Source organism: Grampus griseus (assembly GCF_964374135.1).
Source record: "Grampus griseus genome assembly, chromosome: 3".
NCBI lineage: Eukaryota > Metazoa > Chordata > Mammalia > Artiodactyla > Delphinidae > Grampus > Grampus griseus.
In genome coordinates this window covers 104,901,439-104,928,191 of record NC_139019.1, presented here as the reverse complement: position 1 = coordinate 104,928,191, position 26,753 = coordinate 104,901,439, and the positions used below count along the sequence as shown (strand labels likewise).

At 41.0% G+C, this 26,753-nt stretch overlaps 1 long non-coding RNA gene across 1 annotated transcript in view; it reads left to right on the top strand.

Annotated features, from left to right (window-relative positions):
* The first annotated feature begins 6,065 nt into the window (after positions 1-6,065).
* The window catches only part of LOC309820174, a 36,330-nt gene continuing 15,642 nt past the window's right edge, over positions 6,066-26,753 (top strand). The window contains exon 1 of the long non-coding RNA XR_014296491.1: positions 6,066-6,099. This is a non-coding gene — a long non-coding RNA (uncharacterized lncRNA). The remainder of the gene's footprint in view (positions 6,100-26,753) is intronic.

The window sequence follows — 26,753 nt, the reverse complement described above, 5'->3', positions numbered from 1 at the left end:
TGTGTGACTTCTGACTGCTCCATTGACCAGCCATTCCCCATATCTCCTCCTCTCCTTGGTCCTTCGTATTCCTTGAGACACAACAATATTGAAATTAGGCCAATTAATAACCATACCACGGCCTCTAAGTGTTCAAGTGGAAGCAAGAGTCCATCGATACAGCAAACCTTATTGTTGTCTTATTTTAAGAAATTGCTACAGGCACCCCAGGCTTCAGCAACCAGCACCCTGATCAGTCAGTAGCCATCAATACTGAGGCAAGAGCCTCCACCAGCATAAAAGATTATGACCAGCTGAAGGCTCAGATGATGGTTAGCATGTTTTAGCAATAAAGTATTTTTTAAATTAATGAACGTACAGTTTTTAGACATAATACTATTGCACACTTAATATACTACAACATAGTGTACACTAAATTTCCTATGCACTGGGAAACCAAAACATTCGTGTGCCTTGCTTTATTGCAATATTTGCTGTATTTTGCAGTGGTCTGGAACCAAACCCAGATAACTTCCTGGTATTCCTGCAATGAGTATTTTGGAGGAGGTACTTTGAAGCAATGAAAACATCCTGCTTCTCTCAGAGTTTTGCCCACTAATATTGGCATCTATCAGTGGATCTTGACTGTAACGAGTGGTGCTTTAATGGTGATTTTCTATTTCCTTAATTCCTTCTATGTTTAATATTTGGAATTCTTCTGTAAGGAATTCTTCTGTGCCTTTTCCCTTATTCAGTTATTCATTTATTTATATGAGTATAAACTCACGGACAATCATTTTGTTCTTTGGATTGTAATCTGATACTATTGTTATTTATTTTGTTTCTCCGATAGTTCTGGCTTTGGACGTTGGGAAGTCTTTCACATTGGCTCCTGTGTCCATTTGACATGCCCTGTTTTTTATTTTGTTTTGCTTTTAGCATATCTTCTTCTCCTGATACTTACTCTAAGATGCTCCAGGCTTATCTTATATTTTTCCTGTCCCAACCCCAGTGCTCTCTGCTGATGATACCGTTGTGAAAAAGAGTTTTCCTTCTCCTTGGGGCATTTGTAGTCTGGTATAACAGGTGCAGCCCTGTGGTAATCGGGGGAGTAAAGATTTGTAAAAGGTAAGGTGTTAGCACAAAAGAGGGACTAGCTTTTTATTAGGGGAGAGTCACAGAAATCATAACACAAGGTGAAGAGTGTAGTTCTGGAGTCAGATTTACAGGGTTGGAATTGGGGTTCCCCATGTATTAGCTGATGATTCTGAATCTTTGAGCCTCAATTTCCCTATGTGGAGGGGATGATAGCACCCACCTGTCGAAGCGACCATGATGCATCCACCATGCAGTTTTGTCTTCATCCTGCATTTCTTGGTTCCCCTGCAGCTAAGAGGGACCATATGTCAGACTGGTGGCCCAGAGAAGATGGGGGAAGTAGGGGGGTACCACTCAGAGGTCTCCCTAAAACATCCTTGCGATCCTTCTCACCCTCTCTGCCTTCTACACCAAAACTCCAGGATGGGCATGGAACCCAGTGCTCACAGCTTAAAAGTGAGCCCCACAGGAGGTGCTGCCAGCCAGGAATTTGTGCTCCAGACTCTGCACAAGAGCAGGAAACAAACAGTCTCGCTGAATTCTGCGACTGTTTAATTGCAAGCTTCAGCCTGTCCTGATTAGCACGGCACCTCAAAGGTGGCTGGAACACCTAAGCAAGATAAAAAGCACATGATAAGCCCTCAATAGCTGATAGCCATTACTGCATTACATGGTACAGAGAGGGGGCCACGCTATAGAGTTGGGACTTGAGGGGATCTGCTAGGTGGATGGGAGGTGATTGGAGTCAAGTGTTTTGAGCAGAGGGTAAACACTGACAAGTAAAGAAAGAAAAGGGGGATGGTGAGAGTGTTAGAGAGGGGGAGAGAGGAAACTGACATGGGACAAAGGGAAGCAAGAGCCATCCAAACTGCAAACAGGGCAGCTGCTGGGAGGCGCCCTGGCCCCCAGGGTCCCGCCTCTGTCATACGCACACAGGGGCGGAGCCCAGCGCCTGTGCCTGCTCTACGGATGGCCGCTCAGAGCCTCAGTGATGTTTCCCCCTCAGCTACTCCAGACCCAGAGGGAGAAAGAGGCCTGGTTTTTCATTTTTCTCAACCTAATGACAAGAGCCTTCCTGGACACTTGTTTTTACTCTTTGAAATGTGTTTCTTTTATCACCTTCCGGTCACAGGAAGAGTCTTAATGGAGTTAGAATAAGAGAGGGAGCAGAAAGCCCCACAGAGGGGAGGCCAACCAAACAAAGGACAGAGGTGCCTTTGTCTCTCTGGCTTGTCAGGCAACAAAGGACAAATGTGCAGTACGGGGCTGGAAAAGCTGCAATGGACGCTTTTCTTTAAAGTCCCCACTAAGCAATACAGACAGGTCCCCAGGCTTAGGGGTTCAGCCTGTGGTCAAGTGAAAATTGGCATCTATGCAAAGCTAGCCAGCCTGGAAACTGAGGCAGCCTCACTCGACCTTCCCAGCACTGTGGTCAAACCGGCCGAGTGGCCACCTAGCAGAGACGAGTCCTGATGCTCAAAAAGGCACTACTTATTTTCCTCTTTGCTTAAACTTACCAAAGTTCACTTATCCAAAAAGTCATTGTTCTGGGGCCTCTGTAAATGTTGTTAAGCTTTGGGGGTGGTTAAGTTGCAGCTTTCGCTTGTGACACCAAGGAACCTTGTACACAACTGGAAAATTGACACCAAGCTGACTGGACCAAATCAACCTAATTTTTATAGAAATCTTATCCAGCAGAAAACTATATATCAGGGCTTCCCTGGTGGCGCAGTTGTTGAGAGTCCGCCTGCTGATGCAGGGGACACGGGTTCATGCCCCGGTCCGGGAGGATCCCACATGCTGCGGAGCGGCTGGGCCCGTGAGCCATGGCCACTGAGCCTGCGCGTCCAGAGCCTGTGCTCCGCAACGGGAGAGGCCACAACATTGAGAGGCGCGCGTACCGCAAAAAAAAAAGAAAGAAAGAAAGAAAACTATACATCAGAAAAAAATATAGCAGTCCGTGTTTCCAGATAAAAGGATCACCTGTGCCTGAAAAACAGGAAATAACCAAAACAAAGAAAACCAGATCCAGAGAAATAAAATTTGGACGCATGTGAAATCTAGGAAACCTTTACAGTGAGCTGTTTGGGCTCCTGCCCACCAAATTCTTCCTCCGTCCGTCTTCCCCTCCCACCTCCTTGCCTCCGTGGCTTTCCAGACTGACAGTCTACCAGTGAGAATTTGGGGACGATGCTTCTTGCTGAAGGACCCACTTTGACCAAGCCCCAACTGCAGGACAGGCTTCTAAAAGAGCGCCGTCTGTATAAATTAAAGCGTATTAGCCATTGTGCCCTTTTCCTGGAAAGGAAATCACATCTACTTATGTGTATCTGGAAATCAAAACCTACTTGTCTGTGGCATTCTCGTGGACACGCCAAAACAAAACCCAGGCCAGCCTGCTTGGATGAGGGCTGAGCACACAAAGAGATCTATTCATGCCTTTGGACTTCAAGAGAATCATATGGTCCGACAAAGGTCAACAAAATGGTCACAGCCTGATTTCAAAGGTTAGTTTTTAAAGGTACAGTTCACTACGGCTGCTAAGAAAAAAACCCTTTTTTAATTTTAGACACTCAGAGATAAGAAACAAGCATAGGAGGAACTGTGCAATCTGCCCTGTGGTCATGTCTCTTTAAGATATGCAGTTGGTGTTACACAGTGAATTGGCTGTAAAGTCTAATTTTTAAAAAGCCTCCCATACTATGGGATTTACTCACGTACTGTGGAAAACTGCCTAAAATATCTACAAATATCATCATTATTTAAACGCACAAATTTCTTCCACGTCTTGGCAGGTAGAGTCTTTAGGGAAATTTTTTCTTTCTTCAGCTTCCTTCCTTCTTTCTTTCCTCTTTCCCTATTTCTTCTCCCTCCTACCTGCCTTTGTTTTTATCATCCCTTTTTTTTTTTTTTTTTTTTTTGCGGTACGCGGTCCTCTCACTGTTGTGGCCTCTCCCGTTGCGGAGCAACAGGCTCCGGACGCGCAGGCTCAGCGGCCATGGCTCACGGGCCCCGCCGCTCCGCAGCATGTGGGATCTTCCCGGACCGGGGCACGAACCCGTGTCCCCTGCATCGGCAGGCGGACTCTCAACCACTGCACCACCAGGGGAGCCCCTATCATCCCTTTTTGATGAAAGAACAGGAAAGGAGAGAGAGAGTAACATTTATTGAGCAGCTACTTTGATACAAGTGTTTCCGTGTGTATTCAGCAACCATAAGCACGCATCCCCTGGCTTAATCTGAAAAAGCCAGTTGCGCTTCCAGTGAATTCGCTTTAGTAGAGATTTATTTTTTTAAGTAACAAAGACAACTTATTAAGTACACTGTTTTAAGATGTCAGAGTCCTTTGAATGACTTAATATGTCTAGTCATAACTAAACTAATGCCCTCCCATGTGATTGGCAGAGGATACATTTTCTGTTTTTGATATAGAAACACACACAAGCACAAACATGTTCTTTCTTCTTCTGTATTGGTAACTTGCATGCTAAGTTTTCTTGGCTGTTGGTTCTCTCTGCCCCTGTGGGACTTAATTAGCCTCTGGGAAGACGGTGTAACATAAGCAGTCTTGAGGAAAGAAGTCTCTCTGTCCTTCCGAATAACTTTCTGACTTTCCCCAAACTTTGCTTCCTCTACCCGCACCTTGCCTCACCCACTGTCAGCGTCCTCTGGCTCTCGGAGTCTACAAGGCCACGTGCTCCATCTTACACAGGATGGGAGCCAAGCAAGGGAGGAAGGACCTCGAATTGCTCAGTATTTTTCCAGAGAAATATCTATTATTCCTTCAGATTAGACATCAGTGGAATGAGACAGTTACTCGGATGGAAACAGGTTGAGTTTATTTAAAGTGTTATGAGGAATCTTGAGAAATTAATAGACAGTGTCCCTTATGGGCATGCATTTCCACCTTGCCACCCCTGCCCTCACTTGGCTGGGCCCCTGCACACCTTCCCCGGCTTCCTCCCAGCAGATGGAGTCCGAGGTCCCTTCTCAGACTCACTCCGGCAAAGGGGAGAGAGTGGTTTGCAGCCTTTTTCAGGGATTTTGTTCACTCTTAAATGTTTTTCCATCCAGTCAGTTCCTTCCTTTACTGCTGGTTCATCAGATTTTCTCCCAAGAAGGAATGAGAAGATTAACCTTCAAATATGCTTTGGACCAAATAAATGTTAAGCCATTGTTCCCACAGTGGCTTCTAAGATGCATTTGGGGAAGTTAAGTTTCTCCTGGGTTGCATCAGAGCTTCATGTTTGACAGGTGTGGTCCCTTGACTGTCTAATGATAACAACCCACACCTGTTGAGCTTTTTGCTTTCTTAATCTCCACAAAGAGTAGCCTGAAGAGAGTATTTATTCCTCATCCTATGATGAGGAAACAGACACAGAAAGGTTAAGTAGAGTGTGGCCTGTGACTGTCTGATTGAAAATCCCAAGCTTTTCCCCAACTACCCTTTTGTTTGTGTCAAGGGGGTTCTGGAAGACCCGCCCACACCCTTGGATGAGGCCGCAGGTGTGCCCCCGGCGTGCTCCAGGAGGCTTGTCTTCAGGTGGAGATGATAGTAGCAATAATCTCCCTGCTTATAAAGAACCTGCTCTAAGTGCTCATTTCACAGGGAGGAGGCTGAGGTTCGAGGTCACGTAGCAGAGGCGCTTCGTGCAAATGAAACGAGCTGTCCTTTATCAGGAAAGTTTCTTCTGTTTTCCCAGACGTCATGTGGTAAGTTTAGGAGTCTCTGAGAGGAAGATAAAAAGCATCGTCAATGTCCTAAATGTGTTTGGCCCCGGGACCCCTGGTGTGGCCAGAAGCACAGGGCCATTGTTATGTAAGACGCCTGGGAGGTGCTCGTCTTGGTGACCGGATTTTAACAATTTTTCCCAGGTATGCATATAAATTCATTGATCAGGCTTTTTTGTTTTCTAATTCTAGAATGAAGCAGTTGATCTGCAGACATGGTGTGGCTGAGGATACATGAAGGGTGGCAACAGGGCCGAGAGAGTCGGGAGGAGGTGTAGGGGGTGCATACAGGTAAGTGATTTAACTGCTCGCGGCCTCAGGTTTCTCAGGTACAAAGTGGGTGTGATGATACCTTCATTGAAGGGTTGTGAGGATCAGAGCAGAGAATGGCTGTTGGTACAGGGTATGTGTATGGTCAATGCGGGCTGTTATTTACTCTTCTGATACCTCTTACAATGAGCAGTGTCATTGTGGGCAAGTTTTGTTGTTGTTGTTTTGTGGTACGCGGGCCTCTCATTGCTGTGGCCTCTCCCGTTGCGGAGCACAGGCTCCGGACGCGCAGGCTCAGCGGCCATGGCTCACGGGCCTAGCTGCTCCGAGGCATGTGGGATCTTCCCGGACTAGAGCACGAACCCGTGTCCCCTGCATCAGCAGGCAGACTCTCAACCACTGTGCCACCAGGGAAGCCCTGGGCAAGTTTTTAAAATAAGTGTAAGCCCCATTTCTTCCTCCATAAAACAGGGATAAATGTTCCTAAGACAGTTGAACTGATATAAAACCTAGCCGTGCGCCTAGAGCCCGTGCTCCACAAGAGAAGCCACCACAGTGCGAAGCCCGTGCTCCGCAGCAAAGAGTAGCCCCCACTCACCGCAAGTAGAGAAAGCCCCCACGCAGCAACGAAGACCCAATGCAGCCCCAAAAAATAAATAAATAGAAAAAAAAATTGATACTACTTAAACAACCAAAAACCTAGCCTGGAGCCAGGTAGTCAGTGGCTTCTCAATATGTGATGTGAACTTGTCCTCCGGCTGGCCATGCCCTCACATGGGGAGCTCCCCCTTCACCCCGCTTGCCTCAGTCCTGGAGAAGATGGAGATTCCAAGGGCATGAAAACCTCTCACTGCTTAACCCTTTTTCGGCCTTCTACTTAGGCTAATTCCTTTATCCTGGGTTCATTAAGCTCATCTATCAAGCCTCACAACGTGGTGAGGACCTGAGGGTTTAATTTCCATTTTTAGAGCGCACAGCACAAAGCACTGTGATTGAAGATCCTGCCTGGCCGCACTCAGAAATGCACGGCAGCTGCTGTCACAGAGCCCCTAATGCACTTGCTTCTACAGCCTGTGTTCCGTGTCCCCCCACCAGATGCCAATTATAGCTCACCTGATACTGGGTCTGCCTGGGGTAGGCAGAGTCCCTGTCATTCCACTCAGTACAGAGTACCTGTCAGCACTCCACAGAATCAAATAGTTCCGTGGTGAATACTCACTTTCCTTTTTTTGTTTTTCTTTCAAAGCACAAGATTATGGATTAGGGAAAACATAGCAGATGCGAGAGAATCAGCCCAGTTTTGCTTGTATGAACTTCAGCAAGGTCGTAGCACAGGGGGTTGGGACCCTGAGGCAAAGCAGTGGAAACTGGATGGTTGGCAGTTTTCTTAAGGCTTTGTTTCTGTGCAGTCCCATGCAGGGTTGCATAAACCAGCATCTGAGCAGTTTTTCTTAACTTTCAATGGAACATCACGACTAGGTCTTATATGGAAACAACTATACACTACAGGGTAGAGACTTAGAGAATTTTATCTTGCAGTTTTGCTATCCGGGGCAGACATTCTGCCCATACCAACCATTTTCATTTGTTGCAGAATCAAAAACTAAACCGTGTGCAAAGTTCATATAAGGTTTTACACATGAACCAACACATGGTAAGAGCCAGAAAAGCGGCAGCAAAGACTATGTAGCCATGTAGTTTTGTTAAAAACATGTTCTTGGGCTTCCCTGGTGGCGCAGTGGTTGAGAGTCCGCCTGCCGATGCAGGGGACACGGGTTCGTGCCCCGGTCCGGGAAGATCCCACATGCCGCGGAGCGGCTGGGCCCGTGAGCCATGGCCGCTGAGCCTGCGCGTCTGGAGCCTATGCTCCGCAATGGGAGAGGCCACAGCAGTGAGAGGCCTGTGTACCCCCCCCCCCCACACACACACAAACATGTTCTCCATGTCTCCAACTTACTAGATCTATGAATTAAAAGAGAATTCTGAAAACATTAAAAAGTCAAAGTTAGCATGTTTGTTTTACTTAATAGCAGAAATGGAGTTAATAAGGACAGGGTAGTGTGGACGCTACGTTATTGCAAACCACTTCTGTGAGATTTTGCTGTGTTTGAAGTTCATGGGCGGTCATGTCTAGACATTTTATGTTCAACTGGCGCCCTCTAGCGACAGGGGAGCAGGCTCTGGCCATGTGTTGTCTCATTTGAAAGCCAAAGAATTCCACTCTGTGTAAAGTATCCTTAGCCAAATTTACAAGAAAGGGAGAGAAGATGAGAAGCTGGGACGCAAGAAGGTGCTTTGGAGTACGTTTGTAACTCAGAAGGCAAATCCCAGCAGCTATCTGCAGTTTACACAATAGGGGTCTTACGTGCCTGGAGAGAGCTTGAGGACATTCCAGAGATGAGGACATCCTTCAGAGAGGGATCTCTGAGAGCCTGCCTAGTATGGGACCTGAATTTTTCCAGCCTGCCTCAGATAATTCAGATACATTCCAAAAATTACACAATTCCTCTTGGCTTGAGACACTGGAATAATGAGGCAGAACGCAAATGTTCCACAGTCCGTAGCCAGAACAGAACATGGACTTCTCATGAGCTGAAATCCTTAGAGCCAGCAGAGGACCAAAGATGTATCCTATGTATGTATCCACTGTCCAAAGCCTTTCTTGCTATGGAAACAGATCCTTGGCCCGGAAGACCATCTTCACAGATGGTACCGACATTGGGGGCAGAGACAGCACTTGCTCTGAGCTGGCATTATCACCTGGCTATGGGACATCTTGCTTTCATCTGTCCTAGACACTGCTGCCGTAATCCAGGCCTTGTTCATTTCCAACTGAGACTGTTTTTATATCTTCCAAGTTGGCTTCTCGCTCCCTTGCTAATTAATGCATCTTTTACACTGCCACTAGCTGTTTCTATTAAAAAAAAAAAAGTATCTGGTGATCTTATGGGAAACTACAGTAACATGAAATGACCCCAACTCACTTCTTCAGCCCCTTCTCCCCTTTTCCCAGACACAGAACATGCTGTCCTTCACTGAACATACCACATGTTCATCTTCCTGCTTTTCCCTCTACGCAGAACTTCTGCCCCCTCCCCACTGGCCACCCTTCCTGACCTGCAAGTGTCATCTCCTCTAGGAAGCATCCTCCACATCCTAATGTCTCCCACCCCTGATCCCACAGCTGCTTTGACAGCAGTGTTGCTCCTGGAGTCTTGGTATCGCTTGCTTTTGCCTTTGTCTCCACTTTGACCTCCTCCAGAACAAAACTCAAGCCTTGTTCTTTTATTTCATTTTTAAAAATATTTTATGTTCTTTTATACTATAAAATACTATACACAAATACTGCACACAAATATTTGCTAAAACTAAAGGGATAACTGAACATGCTTGTTTATATTTGTTAAGATATAATTGACATATAACGCTAATTTCCAATGTATAACATAATGATTTGGTATTTGTATATATTGCAAAATAATCAAAATAAATCTAGCTAAACTTCTGTAAGCAACTTTCACATATACAATTATGTATATTGTTATTTAATATATGTATATTACATATACATGAGTATACAATGAAGAACTATAGCAACCTGCTGTACATTATATTCTCATGACTTATTTATTTTATAACTGGAAGTTCGTACCTTTTGATAACCTTGACCCGTTTCATCTACTTCCCCACCCGCCACCTCTGGCAGCCACCAATCTGTTCTCTGTATCTATGAATTCTTTTTTTTTTTTCTTAAGGTTCCACATACAGGTGAATTTATATGGTATTTGTCTTTCTCTGACTTATTTCACTTAGCTTAATCAGGCTTATTTATTTCACATGGCCCGGAGTTGCCTGGCATCTAGCAGCACACACACGAGACAGATACAATTTTATACAATTTTGAAGGTCGGCTTCATTTTATCTCTATCTCACCAGTCAAAATGGAAGGATCGTGAAATTCAGCCCTGACAGGACAGGGTTTGAGTCCTTCTGCCACCTCTTACTAGCTGTGTGACCTTAGGCAAGTGATGAACCTCCCTTATAGAATAGAGATAATAGTACCTTCCGTGCAAAGTGAAGGCTAAATTAGGTAATGCATGTGAAGTGCCTAGGAACACCTGGAACTAGGCACTCATTGAACGAAATTTAATCAGTCCATCTGTTATGTAATATACATGGTATATGATTAAGTGGATTTTTTCTTGCTGTTGCAACAGCTGAAACTCAGAATATCTACTTGTTTCTCTGATCTCATGCTGAATATTTCTATTCTTTCCACCATGATTCCATGTACATTTTCACTCGAACTTGAATTTGGCATAGACTGATTTTTTTTTTAAACTAATGGAAGCTTATTTAAGGGGCAATTATTACTTCATGGAAATATTTATCTACCATTCCTTAGTTTCACACTAAGAAGCAAGGGGAAGGTATGTTTTTACTACTAGATAATTTAACCTTTTTTTTTGGTCTCTCTCTCACCTCCTATATATCTACTAGGGCCAAGTCAGCTGAAAAAACAAAATCATATAAGCAGACCTCTACTTCATCGTCTTGTCTCAGAAACTCCTGCTGACAACACACATTTCATATACCCAAAGTGGGGTGTTCTGAAAGAAACAGACTCCAGCTCCCTAATTTACTGCCCTCCTTTTATTAGCATCAGATTCCTAAAGCATCACATGGGTGGCTGGCCATCTCACTGTCAGGAGGCTGAAGCAAGTCACAGGGGGTCCAGGAAGGAGACATTAATGCCAAGTTCCTGCTGACAAGGATACTTGCCTACACCCTTTTAAAGCATTAAACATAGGCAAAGAAACAGGCGAAAAAGACCCGGCTTGCCAAAAAGCCATTACGCAAACCTAAAACTTTGGTACTAAGTTTTTCTTTATAAGTGTTATTTCCGTGACAAGCCCTGCTAACTGGTGCTTCAGCTGCAAAAGTATTTCAGTTTTTATATTACAGAAGAGACCTCAGAATCTAATTAGGTATGTTTGTTAGATACACTTGATTTTTTTTCTACCTGTTCTTCCCATGTTAAATAAAGTAGTGAAAAGCAAAATGTAGGAAGAGTTTTAGGCTAATGCATTAGGTCGTAATTTTTCACAAAGTGTTGGGATTTATCCTGGATACAGCAACTCTGCAAAGGCAGAAAAGAAGGAAACTCACCTTGACACTATTTGGAGGAAAGCACGGATCAAACAGCCCAGTGATAGGGAAGTAAAAGAGAACAGGTAATCTAAGTGACAGGCAATTGAATTTCACTCCGATCTCAATATCTATAATACACATTATGTAGCATCCCGTGCAGCTCCAGCAATAACCAGACCTTGAGCTCAGGTGATATAAACCCACACTTTGGGATCCCACCACACACAACAGTCACAGAACTCTCCCCATTTTAAAACTCTCAGGGGAATTGACACATAAGATTTCTACAGTCTGTTAGGTTCCAACAGGTCACAACTGGGAGCCCAGAGACTGGACCCAACCTCTTTGTCATAATTTCTTTGGTCAGAGTTTTAAGAATTGGGCAAATTTATATAAAAATCCAGACATCTGGATACTCTGGGGGGAAGAAAGTCAGATCTTAGCACACGACAGCCCACAATCCCCCAGGGCAACAATTAGATGAAGCTAAGAACACCTTTCCCTCGTGGGTGGGCTATGTGTTTGCCAAGGCAGCCCATCCACCTTTCCCACTTCTATTGCTTCCCTGAGCCTACAGCATTTGACTATACCTAGAAAAATATCATTTTTTCTTTTTCTTTCTTTTCTTTTTCTTATGTTTTGGACTGTGCCACACAGCATGCAAGATCTTAGTTCCCATACCAGGGATCAAACCTGCACCCCCTGCAGTGGAAGCCCAGAGTCCTAACCACTGGACCAGCAGGGAAATCCTAACATGGTTTTTCAAGTGCTTATTAATATAGTAACTAGTTTCTCACAGTTCTTTGGGCTAGAAGTTCAAGGTGGCGGCAGGGTTTCCTTCTTCTGAAGCCTCTCTCCTTGGCTTGGAGATGGCTTTCTTTTCCCTGTGTCTTCACATGGTCTTTCCTCTACTAGTCTGTGTCCTAATCTGTTTTTATAAGGTCACCAGTCATACTGGCTTAGGATCCACGCTAATGACCTAGTTTTAACTTAATTACCTTTAAAGATCTTATTTCCAAGTACCTCAACATACTTTTTTTTTTCTCATCTGTATTGGAGTATAATTACTTTACAATGCTGTGTTACTTTCTGCTGTACAACAAAGTAAATCAGCTATATGTATACATATATCCCCATAACTTCTCCTCCTGAGCCTCCCTCCCACCGTCCCTATCCCACCCCTCTAGGTCATTACAAAGCAACTAGCTGATCTCCATGTGCTATGCAGCAGCTTCCCACTAGTTATCTATTTTACGTTCGGTAGTGTATATATGTCAATGCCACTCTCTCACTTTGTCCCAGCTTATCCTTCCCCCACTGTGTCCTCAAGTCCATTCTCTACATCTGCATCTTTATTCCTACGCTGCCACTAGGGTCATCAGTACCTTTTTTTAGATTCCATATGTATGCATTAGCATACAATATTTGTTTTACTCTTTCTGACCTACTTCACTTTGTATGACAGACTCTAGGTCCATCCACCTCATTACAAATAACTCAGTTTCGTTCCTTTTCATGGCTGAGTAATATTCCATTGTATATATGTGCCACATCTTCTTTATCCATTCATCCAACGATGGACATTTAGGTTGCTTCCATGTCCTGGCTATTGTAAATAGTGCTGCAATGAGCATTGTGGTATATGTATCTTTTGAATTATGGTTTTCTCAGGGTGTATGCCCACTAGTGGGATTGCTGTGTCATATGGTAGTTCTATTTTTAGTTTTTTAAGGGACCTCCATACTGTTCTCCATAGTGGCTATACCAATTTACATTCCCACCAACAGTGCAGTAGGGTTCCCTTTTCTCCACACCTTCTCCAGCATTTATTTCTAATTTTTTGATGATGGCCTTTCTGGCTGGTGTGAGGTGATAGCTCATTGTGGTTTTGATTTGCATTTCTCTAAAGATTAATGATGATAAGCATCTTTTCATGTGTTTGTTGGCAATCTGTATGTCTTCTTTGTATTGGATTGTTTGTTTTTTTGATATTAAGCTGCATGAGCTGCTTGCATACTTTGGAGATTAATCCTTTGTCAGTTGCTTCATCGACAAATATTTTGTCCCATTCTGAGGGTTGTCTTTTCATCTTGTTTATGGTTTCCTTTGCTGTGCAAAAGCTTTTAAGTTTCATAAGGTCCCATTTGTGTATTTTTGTTATTTCCATTACTCTAGGAGGTGGGTCAAAAGGATCTTGCTGTAATTTATGTCATAGAGTGTTCTGCCTATGTTTTCCTCTAAGAGTTTTATCGTGTCTGGCCTCACATTTAGGTCTTTAATCCATTTTGGGTTTATTTTTGTGTATGGTGTTAGGAAGTGTTCTAAATTCATTCTTTTACATGTAGCTGTCCAGTTTTCCCAGCACCACTTATTGAAGAGGCTGTCTTTTCGCCATTGTATATTCTTGCCTCCTTTATCAAAAATAAGGTGACCATATGTGCATGGGTTTATCTCTGGGCTTTCTATACCATTTCACTAATCTATATTTGTGTTTTTGTGCCAGTACCATACTGTCTTGTTTACTGTAGCTTTGTAGTATAGTCAGAAGTCAGAGAGCCTGATTCCTCCAGTCCGGTTTTCTTTCTCAAGATTGCTTTGGCTCTTTGGGGTCTTTTGTGTTTCCACACAAATTGTAAATTTTTTTGTTCTAATTCTGTGAAAAATGCCATTGGTAGTTTGACAGGGATTGCACTGAATGTGTAGGTTGCTTTGGGTCATAGAGTCATTTTCACAATGTTGATTCTTCCAATCCAAGAACATGGTATGTCTCTCCATCTGTTTGTATTGTTTTTGATTTCTTTCATCAGTGTCTTATAGTTTTCTGAGTACAGCTCTTTTGTCTCCACAGGTAGGTTTAGTCTTAGGTATTATTCATTTTGTTGCAATGTCAAATGGGAGTGTTTCCTTAATTTCTCTTTCTGATTTTTTGCTGTTAGTGTATAGGAATGCAAGAGATTTCTGTGCATTAATTTTGTATCCTGCTTACTTTACCAAATTCATTGATTAGCTCTAGTAGTTTTCTGGTGGCATCTTTAGGATTTTCTATGTGTAGAATCATGTCATCTGAAAACAGTGACAGTTATACTTCTTTTCTGATTTCAGTTCTTTTTATTTCTTTTTCTTCTCCTATTGCTGTGGCTAAAACTTCCAAAACTACGTTGAATAATAGTGATGAGAGCAGTCACTCTTGTCTTGTTCCTGATCTTAGAGGAAATGCTTTTGGTTTTTCACCATTGAGAATGATGTTGGCTGTGGGTTTGTCATATATAGCTTTTATTATGTTGAGGTAGGTTCCCTCTATGCCCACTTTCTGGGAAGTTTTTATCATAAGTAGGTGTTGAATTTTGTCAAAAGCGTTTTCTGCATCTATTGAGATTATTATATGGTCTTTATCCTTCAATATGTTAATATGGTGTATCACATTGATTGATTTGCATATATTGAAGAATCCTTGCATTCCTGGGATGAACCCCACTTGATCATGGTGTATGATCCTTTTAATGAGCTGCTGGATTCTGTTTGCTACTATTTTGTTGAGGATTTTTGCATCTATGTTCATCAGTGATATTGGCCTGTAGTTTTCTTTTTGTTGTGACATCTTTATCTGGTTTTGGTATCAGGGTGATGGTGACCTCGTAGAATGAGTTTGGGATTGTTCCGCCTTCTGCTATGTTTTGGAAGAGTTTGAGAAGAACAGGTGTTAGCTCTTCTCTAAATGTTTGATAGAATTCACCTGTGAAGCCATCTGGCCCTGGTCTTTTATTTGTTGCAAGATTTTTAATCACAGTTTCAATTTCAGTGCTTGTGATTGGTCTGTTCATATTTTCTATTTCTTCCTGGTTCAGTCTTGGAAGATTGTACTTTTCTATGATTTGTCCATTTCTTCCAAGGTATCCATTTTATTGGCATATACTTGCTTGTAGTAGTCTCTCATGATCCTTTGTATTTCTGCTGTGTCAGTTGTTACTTCTTTATCATTTCTAATTCTGTTGATTTGAGTCTTCTCCCTTCTTTTCCTGATGAGTCTGGCTAATGGTCTATCAATTTTGTTTATCTTCTCAAAGAACCAGCTTTTAGTTTTATTGATCTTTGCTATTGTTTCCTTTATTTGTTTTTCATTTATTCCTGATCTGATCTTTATGATTTCTTTCCTTCTGCTAACTTTGGGTTTTTTATTCTTCTTTCTCTAATTGCTTTAGGTGTAAGGTTAGGTTGTTTATTTGAGATGTTTCTTGTTTCTTGAAGTAGGATTTTATTGCTACAGACTTCCCTCTTAGAATTGCTTTTGCTGCATCCCATAGGTTTTGGGTCATGGTGTTTTCATTGTCATTTGTTTCTGTTTTTTGATTTTCTCTTTGATGTCTTTAATGATCTCTTAGTTATTTAGTAGCATATTGTTTAGCCTCCGTGTGTTTGTATTTTTTACAGTTTTTTTCCTGTAATTGATGTCCAGTTTCATAGCGTTGTAGTTGGAAAGGATGCATGATACAATTTCAGTTTTCTTAAATTTACTGAGGCTTGATTTGTGACCCAAGATGTGATCTATCCTGAAGAATGTTCCAGGTGCATGAGAGGAACATGTATTCTATTGTATCTGGGTGGAATGTCCTATAAATATCAATTAAGTCCATCTGGTCTAATGTGCTATTTAAAGCTTGTGTTTCCATATTTATTTTCTGTTTGGATGATCTGTCCATTGGTGTAGGTGGGGTGTAGAAGTCCCCTACTATTATTGTGTTACTATCAATTTCCCCTTTTATGGCTGTTAGCATTTGCCTTATGTATTGAGGTGCTCCTAAGTTGGATACATAAATATTTACAATTGTTATATCTTCTTCTTGGATTGATCCCTTGATCATTATGTAGTGTCCTTCCTTGTCTCTTATAATAGTCTTTATTTTAAAGTCTATTTTGTCTGATATGAGTATTGCTACTCCAACTTTCTTTTGATTTCCATTTGCATGGAATATCTTTTTCCATCCCCTCACTTTCAGTCTGTATGTGTCCCTAGGTCTGAGGTGGGTCTCTTGTAGACAGCATATATATGGGTCTTGTTTTTGTATCCATTCAGCCAGTCTGTGTCTTTTGGTTGGAGCCTTTAATCCATTTACATTTAAGGTAATTATCGGTATGTATGTTCCTATTACCATTTTCTTAATTGTTTGGGGTTTGTTTTTGTGGGTCTTTTCCTTCTTTTGTATTTCCTGCCTAGAGAAGTTCCTTAGCATTTGTTGTAAAGCTGGTTTGGTGCTGCTGAATTCTCTTAACTTTTGCTTATCTGTAAAGCTTGTGATTTCTCTGTCAAGTCTGAATGAGATCCTTGCTGGGTAGAGTAATCTTGGTTGTAGGTTTTTCCCTTTCATCACTTTAAATATGTCCTGCCAGTCCCTTCTGGCCTGCAGAGTTTCTGCTGAAAGGTCAGCTGTTAACTTTATGGGGATTCCATTGTATGTTATTTGTTGTTTTTCCCTTGCTGCTTTTAATATTTTTTCTTTGTGTTTACTTTTTGTTAGTTTGATTATTATGTCTCGGCAAGTTTCTCCTTGGGTTTATCCTGTATGGAACTCTCTGCACTTCCTGGACTTGATTGACTATTTCCTTTCCCATATTGAGGAAGTTTTCGACTATAATCTTTTCAAATATTTTCTCAGACCCTTTCATTTTTTCTTCTTCTGGGACCCCTCCCCTATAATTCAAATGTTGGTGTGTTTAATGTTGTCCCAGAGGTCTCTGAGACTGTCCTCAATTCTTTTCATTCTTTTTTCTTTATTCTGCTCTGTGGCAGTTATTTCCACCATTCCATTTTCCAGCTCACTTATCCGTTCTTCTACCTCAGTTATTCTGCTATTGATTCCTTCTAGTGTATTTTTAATTTCAGTTTTTGTGTTGTTCATTACTTTGATTGCTCTTTAGTTCTTCTAGGTCCTTGTTAAACATTTATTTTCTCCATTTCTGAGATTTTGGATCATCTTTACTATCATTATTCTGAATTCTTTTTCAGGTAGTTTGCCTATACCCTCTTCATTTATTTGTTCCTGTGGGCTTTTATCTTGCTCCTTTTTCTGTAAGATATTTTTCTCTCTTCTCATTTTGTCTAATTTACAGTATTTGAGGTCTCCTTTCCCTAGGCTGCAGGGTCGTAATTCCTCTTGCTTCTGTTCTCTGCCCCTGGTGGTGAGGTTCATCCAGTGGCTTGTGTAGGCTTCCTGATGGGAGGGACTGGCTCCTGCATTTTGGTGGATGGAGCTGAGTCTTTTCCCTCTGATGAGCAGGGCCATGTCAGGTAGTTTGTTTTGGGGTGTCTGTGAGCTTAGTATGACTTTAGGTAGTCTGTGTGTTGATGGGTGGTTTTGTGTTGCTGTCTTGTTTATTGTTTGGTGTGAGGCATCTAGCACTGGGAGCTGCAGGCAGTTGGGTGGAGCTGGGTCTTGGATTCAGATAGACGCCTCTGTGAGACCTCTCAGTGATTAATCTTCCCTGGGGCTGGGAATTCTCTAGTGGTCCAGTGTCCTGGCCTCAGTGCTGCCACCCCAGATCCTCAGGCCTACTTCCAGTCAGTGAACCGAGACCCCGCAAGTCGCTTGTCCCAGCAATGAAGGGGATTAAAAAAAAAAAAATGACCAGCAAAACCCCAAATGGTAAAAAGGAAAATCAAACAAAGACAGAAATAAGGAAACACACACAAAGGAAACAAAAACAGAACCAAGTAAAACAAAAAGCAAGAGAACAACCAGACAAACAGAAGTACCCCAAAACAAAATCAAACAATTAGAATCAAAACTAACAAAAACACAAAACCTAAAAACAAAACCAAAGCATTGTGCCAACTGAAAAATAAAGCAAAGAGACAAAACAAACAAATAATGACTTTTTAGAAAAAGGGGAAAAAACACAGAACTGAAAAGCAAAGTATGAATGGAAATATACAAAAATAAAAAATATATTAAAGAAGAAGAAACAAATAAGGGAAAAGAACACAGAACAACAGAAAAGCATAGTAAAAATAGAAATATATAAAATAATAAAAATTTAAAATGTTATAAAACACAAAGATTCCAAAAGACCAAATTAAAAAAAATACAACAAACAACAGACAAAAACAAAAAGCCAGAACCAACAACAGAATGAATCAAAACATAATAAAAATATTAGTAATATTTATGTTTCCCTGGGATCTCAGCTGTAAGTGTCCTTGCATACACTGTGAGCCACAGCCCACCTCTGCCTCCCCAAGAGGCCCTCCTCTGCCTCTGGGCTGGTCTCTGGATGTGCTGTGAGTCCTGTGGGGACAACTCAGACTCTGATCTTGCCCAGTTCCTGCGTGTGTTGCCCCAAAGTCCACAGCTACCTGAGCTAGACCATTTTCATTTGTGGGAACACTCATTGTCTACTCAGATATTCCATAGATGCAGGGTCTACCTAGCTGATTGCGGGGATTAATCTGCAGCTTGTGGGGCTGATAGAAAGATTTTTGATCCTCTTCCTTAGTCGCCCCTTCCCTGGGGTTCAGCTTTGGTTTTATCCCCACCTTTGCATGTGGTCCACCCACAGGAGTCTGGTCCTGAGGCTGCCTTGGAGCTCTTGGGTCTGCCCCATTGAGGACAGGGCACAGAGGTGGTACGATTTCTTGGATCACAGGAGCCCTGGCAATGTCAAATGCGCAGGGAAGCCAGCGGTCACGGGCACAAGAGATTTGGCCCTAGTGAGGTCCTTTTCTGGTGCCCACCAGAAGATGCATGAGGGCCAGCCCTGAGGGGGCTTTTTCTATTGCTCTGCAGCCAGCGCACGAGAGCCAGACCTGAGAGGGCTTCTTTTATTGTCCGTCAGCAGGCACCGGCGTGTGGGGAGAGAGAGGCTACAATAATGGTTCCTCCCCCTGTGTGTGACTAAGCAGCAGTGCCCTGCTTCCCTGCTGCAGATTTCCTCCCTCCCATCCCCTCAGTCCATCTCCCCACAGCCAATAGCAGTTCTCGCCCTGGGTCTGTTCTCTAATTCCCATGCTCCAGTTTCCAGCCCCCTTGCACACCTGTGAACACACTTCCCAGTCCGGGGCATATAGGGCTGTGGTATGGACTGTCTGTGTAGTTCTCACTCTGTCTCGTCTGCCACAGATCGGCCACTTCACCCACTTCCAACAGCATCAAATGCTTCCCTTCTGTCCCAGTCGATTTCCCCATCAGAGAGGGGTTTTCCCCGAATTCGGGAATCTCTCCTTTGCTTCAACTCCCCTGCCCTGGGGTGCACGTCCTGTCCCGCTTCCTCTCCTCCTCCTTCTCCCTTCTTTTTTCAGTCCTACTCAGTTACCCAGGGATCTTTATAATCCTTTCCAATGTCCAAGGTCATCTTCTAGTGTTCAGTTGGTGTTCTGTGAGAACTGTTGCAGCTGTAGATGTATTCCTGATGCATCCGTGGAGAGAGATGAACTCCACGCCCTCCTACTCCTCCGCCATCTTAACTCTGCCTCCAGGTTCTAAGAACATAAGATTTTGGAGGGGCACAATTCAGCCCCTAAAATTTCTGAAGATAACAAAACAAATATTAAGTTCAGTCTATTCTGCTACCATCCGCATTTCTTTAACAATTAGCGTAAACAAAATTGGTAAATGGGTCCATGTGGTCTGTGTAAACTAGAAGTCTTATTGGTTCATGGAAATAAGCAATAGCACCTAAATGTAAAATCACAAACAGAGATTGAAAAACGGAATCTCTGGAGTGTACTACACTGGTTTCCACTTAAGCAAATGTTTTTCTCTTTGGCTTAGATGAGACCCTTGCTCTGATTTGGAAAAGTTCATTGCATTGTTCTCCCTGACCATTCTGTATTTTGTCCTTTTTCCAGAACTCAGCCTCCCCAACCCTTTATTAGTCCCCTCTCTTTCCATCAAGCTCTCTCCACCATTTTTTAAATTAAGATATAATTGACATATATATTATAGATAATTGACACTTAATAAACATATGATTTCAGGTGTACAACATAATGATTAAAAACTTGTGTATATTGTGAAATGATTACCACAATAAGTCTAGCTAATATCCATTACCACAGAGCTAAATTTTCTTCTTGTGGTGAGAACAAAAATCTATTTTCTTAGTAATTGTGCACTGGTACAGCATTATGAACTATAGTCATCATGCTGTATATTAGGTCCCAAGTACTTACATATTATAACTGGAAGTTTTAACCTTTTACTTCACGCATTTCACCTGCTTCCCACCTCCCAACACTGGAAACCACCAATAAGTTCTCCTCATCTATGAGTTTGACTTCTTGGGGTAGTTTTTTTTTCAGATTCCATATGTAAATGAGAATATAAGGTATTTGTATTTCCCTGTACTTGACTTTCACTTAGCATAATACCCTCGAGGTCCATCTGTATTGTTGCAAATGAAAATATTTCATTTTTATGACTGGATAATTCTCCACTGTATATATATATACCACTTCCTCTTCATCAGTGGGCACTTAGGTTGCTTCCATGTCTTGGCAATTGTAAATAATGATGCGAAGAATGTGAGGGTGCAGACAGCATTTCGCGTTAGTGTATTTGTTTCCTTTGGATAAATGCTCAGAAGTGGAACAGATGGATCCATGAAATAGTTCTATTTTTAAATTCGGGGGGAAACCTCCATACTGTTTGGCACAATGCCTACAGCAATTTGCATTCCATCTAAAGGGCACAAGGATTCCCTTCTCTCCACATCCTTGCCAACACTTGTTAATTTTTTTCCAGTTTTATTGAGGTATAACTGACACACACCACTATATACATTTAAGGTGTACACTACTACAGTGGTTTGACTTACCTATATTGTGAAATGAACACCACAGTAAATTTAGTTAGCATCCCTCATCTCATTAAGAAACAATAAAAAGAGGAAGCAAAAAAGAATAAAAAACTGTTTCTTTTTCCTTATTACAACTCTTTAGGATATAATTTCTGAACAAGATATATATATATATATATATATATATATATATGGTATATATATACAGTGTTAACTATAATCACACTCCTGGACATCATATCCCTAGTACATATTTACCTTATAATGGAAGTTTGTCACTTTTGACCACTTAGATCCAGTTCCCCCTTCACTCAACCCCCTGTCTTTGGTAACCACAAATCACATCTCTTTATCTATGAGGAGTTTGGTGGTTACTATTGCTGTTGTGATGGTGGTGATGGTAGTTTTGTGGTTCCATATATAAGTGAGATCATACAGTATTTCTATTTCTCTGACTTGTATTATTTAGCCTAATATCCTCAAGGTCCATGCATGTTGCTGCAAATGGGAAGAGTTTCCTTCTATTTCAATAGAATACTTTTCCATTTGCGTATATACACCACATCTTCTTTATCCATTCATTCATCCATGGATGTTTCAGTTCCATGTCTTGGCTATTATAAATAATACTTCTATGAACATGGGGGTGCTATTGTAAACAGAATAATATTTTTCATTTCTTTTTCAGATAATCATTGTTAGTGCATGGACACATTATTGAATTTTGTATGTTAATTTTGGGTCCTGCCACTTAATTCAGGTGGATGATTAGATCTAAGAATTTTTTGAATTTTCTATATGTAAAATACTGTCACCTGCAAATAAAGACTTGTTCTTCCTTTCCAATTCCGAGGACTTTTATTTCTTTCTGTACCCTTTTTTCTCTGGCTAGGACTCCCAATACTATGTTAAATACAAGTGGTGAGGGAGCATTCTTTTCTTGTGCCTGGTTTTAGAGGAAAAGCTTTCAGACTTTCACCACTGAGTATAATATTACATATGGACTTGCCATATATGGCCTTTATGTTGACGTGTGTTCCTTCTATATTGAATTTTCCAGTTTTTTTAATCATGAAGAGACGTTGACTTCTGTCAGTTTTTTTAGATGATCATGTGCTTTTTTTCCCTTCCAATTTATTAATGTATTGTAGCACATTGATTGCTTTTTGTGTATGGTGAACCATCCTAGCATCCCAGGGATAAATCCCAATGGATCATGGAGAATGATCCTTTTAATGTGCTGATGAAGTCAGTTTGCTAGTATTTAAGAAAGCATTTTTGTACCTATATTCATTGGGGATATTGGCTTGTACATTTCTGGTAGCATCCCTGTCTGGCTTTGGTATCGGGGTAATGCTGGCCTAAAAACATGAGATTGGTAGTGTTCCTTCTAAGATCTTTTGGAAGAGTTTGAGGAGAATTGGCATTGCGTCTTCTTTCAATGTTAGGTAACATTCGCCAGTAAAGACTTCTGGTCCTGGGCTTTTCTTCATTCAGAGGTTCTTCATTGCTGATTCAGTCTGCTTCCTGGTCTGTTTAGATGTTCTGTTTCTTCATGATTCTGTCTTGGTAGGTTGTATGTTTCTACGAATTTCTTCTTTTCTTCCAGATGGCCAGTTTGTTGGTATACAGTGGCTCATAGTAGCCTGTTAGGTTCCTTTGTATTTTTGTGGTATCAGTTGTAATGTCTCATTTTTCATTTCTAATTGTGTTGATTTGGATCCTCTCTCTTTTTTCCTTTGTTAGTCTAGCTAATGGTTTGTCAATTTTGCTTATCTTTTCAAAGAGCGAACTCTTTGTTTATTCTTTCTATTGTTTTCTCATTCTCTATTTCACTTATTTCTGCTGTAATCTTTATTATGTCCTTCCTCGTGCTAATTTTGGGCTCAGTTTATACTACTTTTTCTACTTCCTTAAGGCAGAAGTTAGGGTGTTTTTTTGAGATCTTTTGTTCTTAAAGTAGGCACATATTGCTCTAAAATTCTCTGTTCAATCTGCTTTTGCTTTATCTCATAAATTTTGGTATGTTCTGTTCCTATTTCCATTTGTCTCTAGACATTTATTTCTCCTTTAATTTCTTCTTTGATCCATTGGTTGCTCAGAAGAGTGTTCATATCTATGCATTTGTGAATTTTCCCATTTTCTTCCAGCTATTGATCTCTAGCTTCATACCATGGTAGTCAGAGAAGATAGCTGGTGTGATTTATTTCTTCTTAAATTTGCTAATGTGGTCTCACACATGATCTATCCCCCAAAATGTGTCATGATCGCTTGAGAAGGATGTGTATTCTGATGCTGTTGGATAGAATGTTCTATACATGTCTCCTAGGTAACTTTGGTCTCTAGTGTTGTTCAGATGCTCTCTTTGCTTATTGACTCACTGTCTGGATGACCTAAGCATTGTTGAGAATGGGGTATTAAACTCCCATTTATGATCAGGAGGTAGTTCTATTTTTAAACTTGGGGGGAACCTCGACAGTGTTTGCCACAGGGCCTTACAGCAATTTGCATTACCATCAACAGTGCACAGGTGTTCCTTCTCTCCACCTCCTGGCCAACACTTGTTAATTTTTTTTCCAGTTTTATTGAGGTAAAATTGACATACACCACTATGCACATTTAAGGTATACACCATTACAATGGTTGGACTTACCTATATTGTGAAATGAACACAACAGTAAATTTAGTTAGCATCCCTCATCTCATTAAGACACAATTAAGAAGAGGAAGCAAAAAAGAAAAACATATACTATTTTTTTCTTATGATAACTCTTTAGGATATACTTTTCTTAACAAGTTTTATATATATCACCCAAATGTGTTAACTATAGTCTCCTTCCTGTACAGTGTATCCCTAGTACCTATTTATCTTATAACCAGAAGTTTGTCCCTTTTGACCACTTTGATCAAGCTCCCCCTTCCCCTAACCCCCGTCTGTGGTTACCACAAATCTCATCTCCTTTTCTATGAGGAGTTTGGCAGTTGCCATTGTTGTTCTGTGGTTCCATGTATAAGTGAGATCACACAGTATTTCTCTTTCTCTGACTTGTATAATTTAGCATAATGCCCACAAGGTCCATCCATGTTGTTGGAAATGGCAAGATTTTTCTTCCTTTTAAATGGAGTAAAGTTCCATTGGTATATACGCCACATCTTTACGCATTCACCCGTCCGTGGATGCTTCCGTTGTTCCGTCTTGGCTATTATGAATCATGCTGCTGTGAACATAGGGGTGCTGTTGTGAACGGAATCATTTTCTCCATTTCTTCTTCGGATCATCATTGTTAGTGCATGGACACATTACTGAATTTTGTTTGTTAATTTTGTGTCCTGCCATTTAACTCAGGTGGATGATTAGATCGAAGAATTTTTCAGACTTTCTCTATATAAAATACTGTCATCTACAAATAGAGACAGTTGTCCTTCTTTCCAATTCCAAGGCCTTTTACTTCTGTCTATAGCCTTATTTCTCTGACTAGGACTTCCAATACTGTGTTAAATACAAGTGGTGAGGAAACATCCTTTTCTTGTGCTTGATTTTAGAAGAAAAGCTTTCATCCTTTCACCGCTGTGTATGATATTACATATGGACTTGTCACATATGGCCTTTATGTTGAAGTGTGTTCCTTCTATACTGAATTTTCCAGAGGTTTTTTTTTTTTAGTTTTCCAGTTTTTTTTAAATCATGAACAGTTGTTGGATTTTGTCAGTTTTTTTAGATCATGTGCTTTTTTTCCCCTTCCATTCTATTAATGTAATATAGCATATTGACTTATTTTTGTGTATGCTGAACGGTCCTTGCATCCCAGGGATAAATCCCAATGGATCATGGTGAACGACCCTTTTAACGTGCTGCTGAATTCAGTTTGCTCATATTTAATTAAGCAATTTTCAGCTATATCCATCGGGGATGTTGGCCTGTACATTTCTGGTAGCATCCGTCTGGCTTTGGTATCAGTGTAATGCTGGTCTCACAATATTAGTTTGGTAGCGTTCATTGTAAGATTTTTTGGAAGAGTTCAGTTAGAACTGGCATTGAGTCTTCTTTAAATGTTAGGTAACATTCACCAGTAGAGCTGCTGATGTATAGCTATTCCTGCTGTTGTATTCTTTTGGGGGGTTTTTTTTGGCTACCATTTGCTTGAAATATCTTTTTCCATCTCTTCCCTCACAGTCTCCGTGTGTCTTTAAAGCAAATATAAATCTCTTATTGGCAGCATATCATTTTTCCAAGTTTTTTATCCATTCAGCTATTTAATGTCTTTTGATTGGAGAATTTAATCCACGTATGTTTAAAGTCATTATTGATTGGAAAGGACTTATTATTGCCATTTCCTTCATTTCTTCTTGCTGTGGTGTAGACTCATTCCTGGTTTCTTATCCTGTTGACTGTTTTTTTCTGATGTCTTTTGGAATCCGTATGCTTGACCTCTTTATCATGTTCTTTTGTGCAGTTACTATAGGTTTCTCCCTTTTGGTTACAATGAGTCTTACATAAAATATCTTAAAATTATAACAGCTTATTTTAAACTGGTAACAACTTAACTTTAATAGCACTCCTAAACTTTACACTTTCTCCTCCCCTCCACACTTTAGGTTGTTGATGTTACAGTTTACATATTTTTTCTCTTCTGTTAATACTAACAAATTATTGTAGTAATTGTTATTTGAGTTATGATTATTGAGTTATTTTAACTTCTAACTTTTAAACTAGAGTTTAAGTGCATTAAGCACCTCCTTTTCATTGTTACAGAATCTAACTCTTTGACTATATACTTACCATTTCAGTTAGTTTTACACTACCTTCTTATTGTTTTATGACGTTAATTGGCCGCATTTTACTTCCGTTCAGGGAACTCCCTTTAGCATTTCTTGTAAGCAGGTCTAGTGGTGACAAACTCCCTCCACTTATGTTTGTTTGGGAAAGTCTTTATCTTCTTCATTTCTGAAGGACAGTTTTATCAGGTATAGAATTCTAGGTTGATCAGGTTTTTGATTTCAGTATTTTAAACATACCATCCCATTCTCTCTAGGCCTGAAATTTTTCTGTTGAGAAATCTGCCTGTTACCTTATGGGGATTCCCTTGTATGTAACTTCTCTCTTTCTCTTGCCATTCTCAAAATTTTCTTTAATTTCTGCCAATTTAATGATAATGTGTTGTAGTGTAGCCTTATTCAGGTTCAACCTCTTTGAGGTCCTTTGTGACTCACAGATCTGGATGTCCATTTCTCTCCCCAGGTTTGGGAAGTTTTTGACCATTACTGCTTTAAATATAATTCCTGTCCCTTTCTCTTTTCCTTCTGAAATTTCCTTCTGCCATCATGCAGATATTGTTTCTTTTGATGGTGTCCCATAATTCCTGAAGGTCTTTTTCATTCCTTCCCCCCTCCCAACTCAATAATTTCAATGTCTTGCCTTCTAGATCACTGATTATTCTGCGTGGTCAAGTCTGCTTATGAACCTCTCAATTTAATTGCTCAGTTCAGTTATAGTATTTTCCTGCTCTAAGATTTCTGGATTTTAAAAAAAATTTATCTATTTATGTTTGGCTGCCTTGGGTCTTCGTTGCTGCACGTGGGCTTTCTTTAGTTGCATTGAGTGGGGGCTACTCTTTGTTGAGGTGTGCAGGCTTCTCATTACAGTGGCTTCTCTTGTTGTGGAGCATGGCCTCTAGGTGCACAGGCTTCAGCAATTGTGGCTCGTGGACTCTAGAGCACAGGCTCAGTAGTTGTGG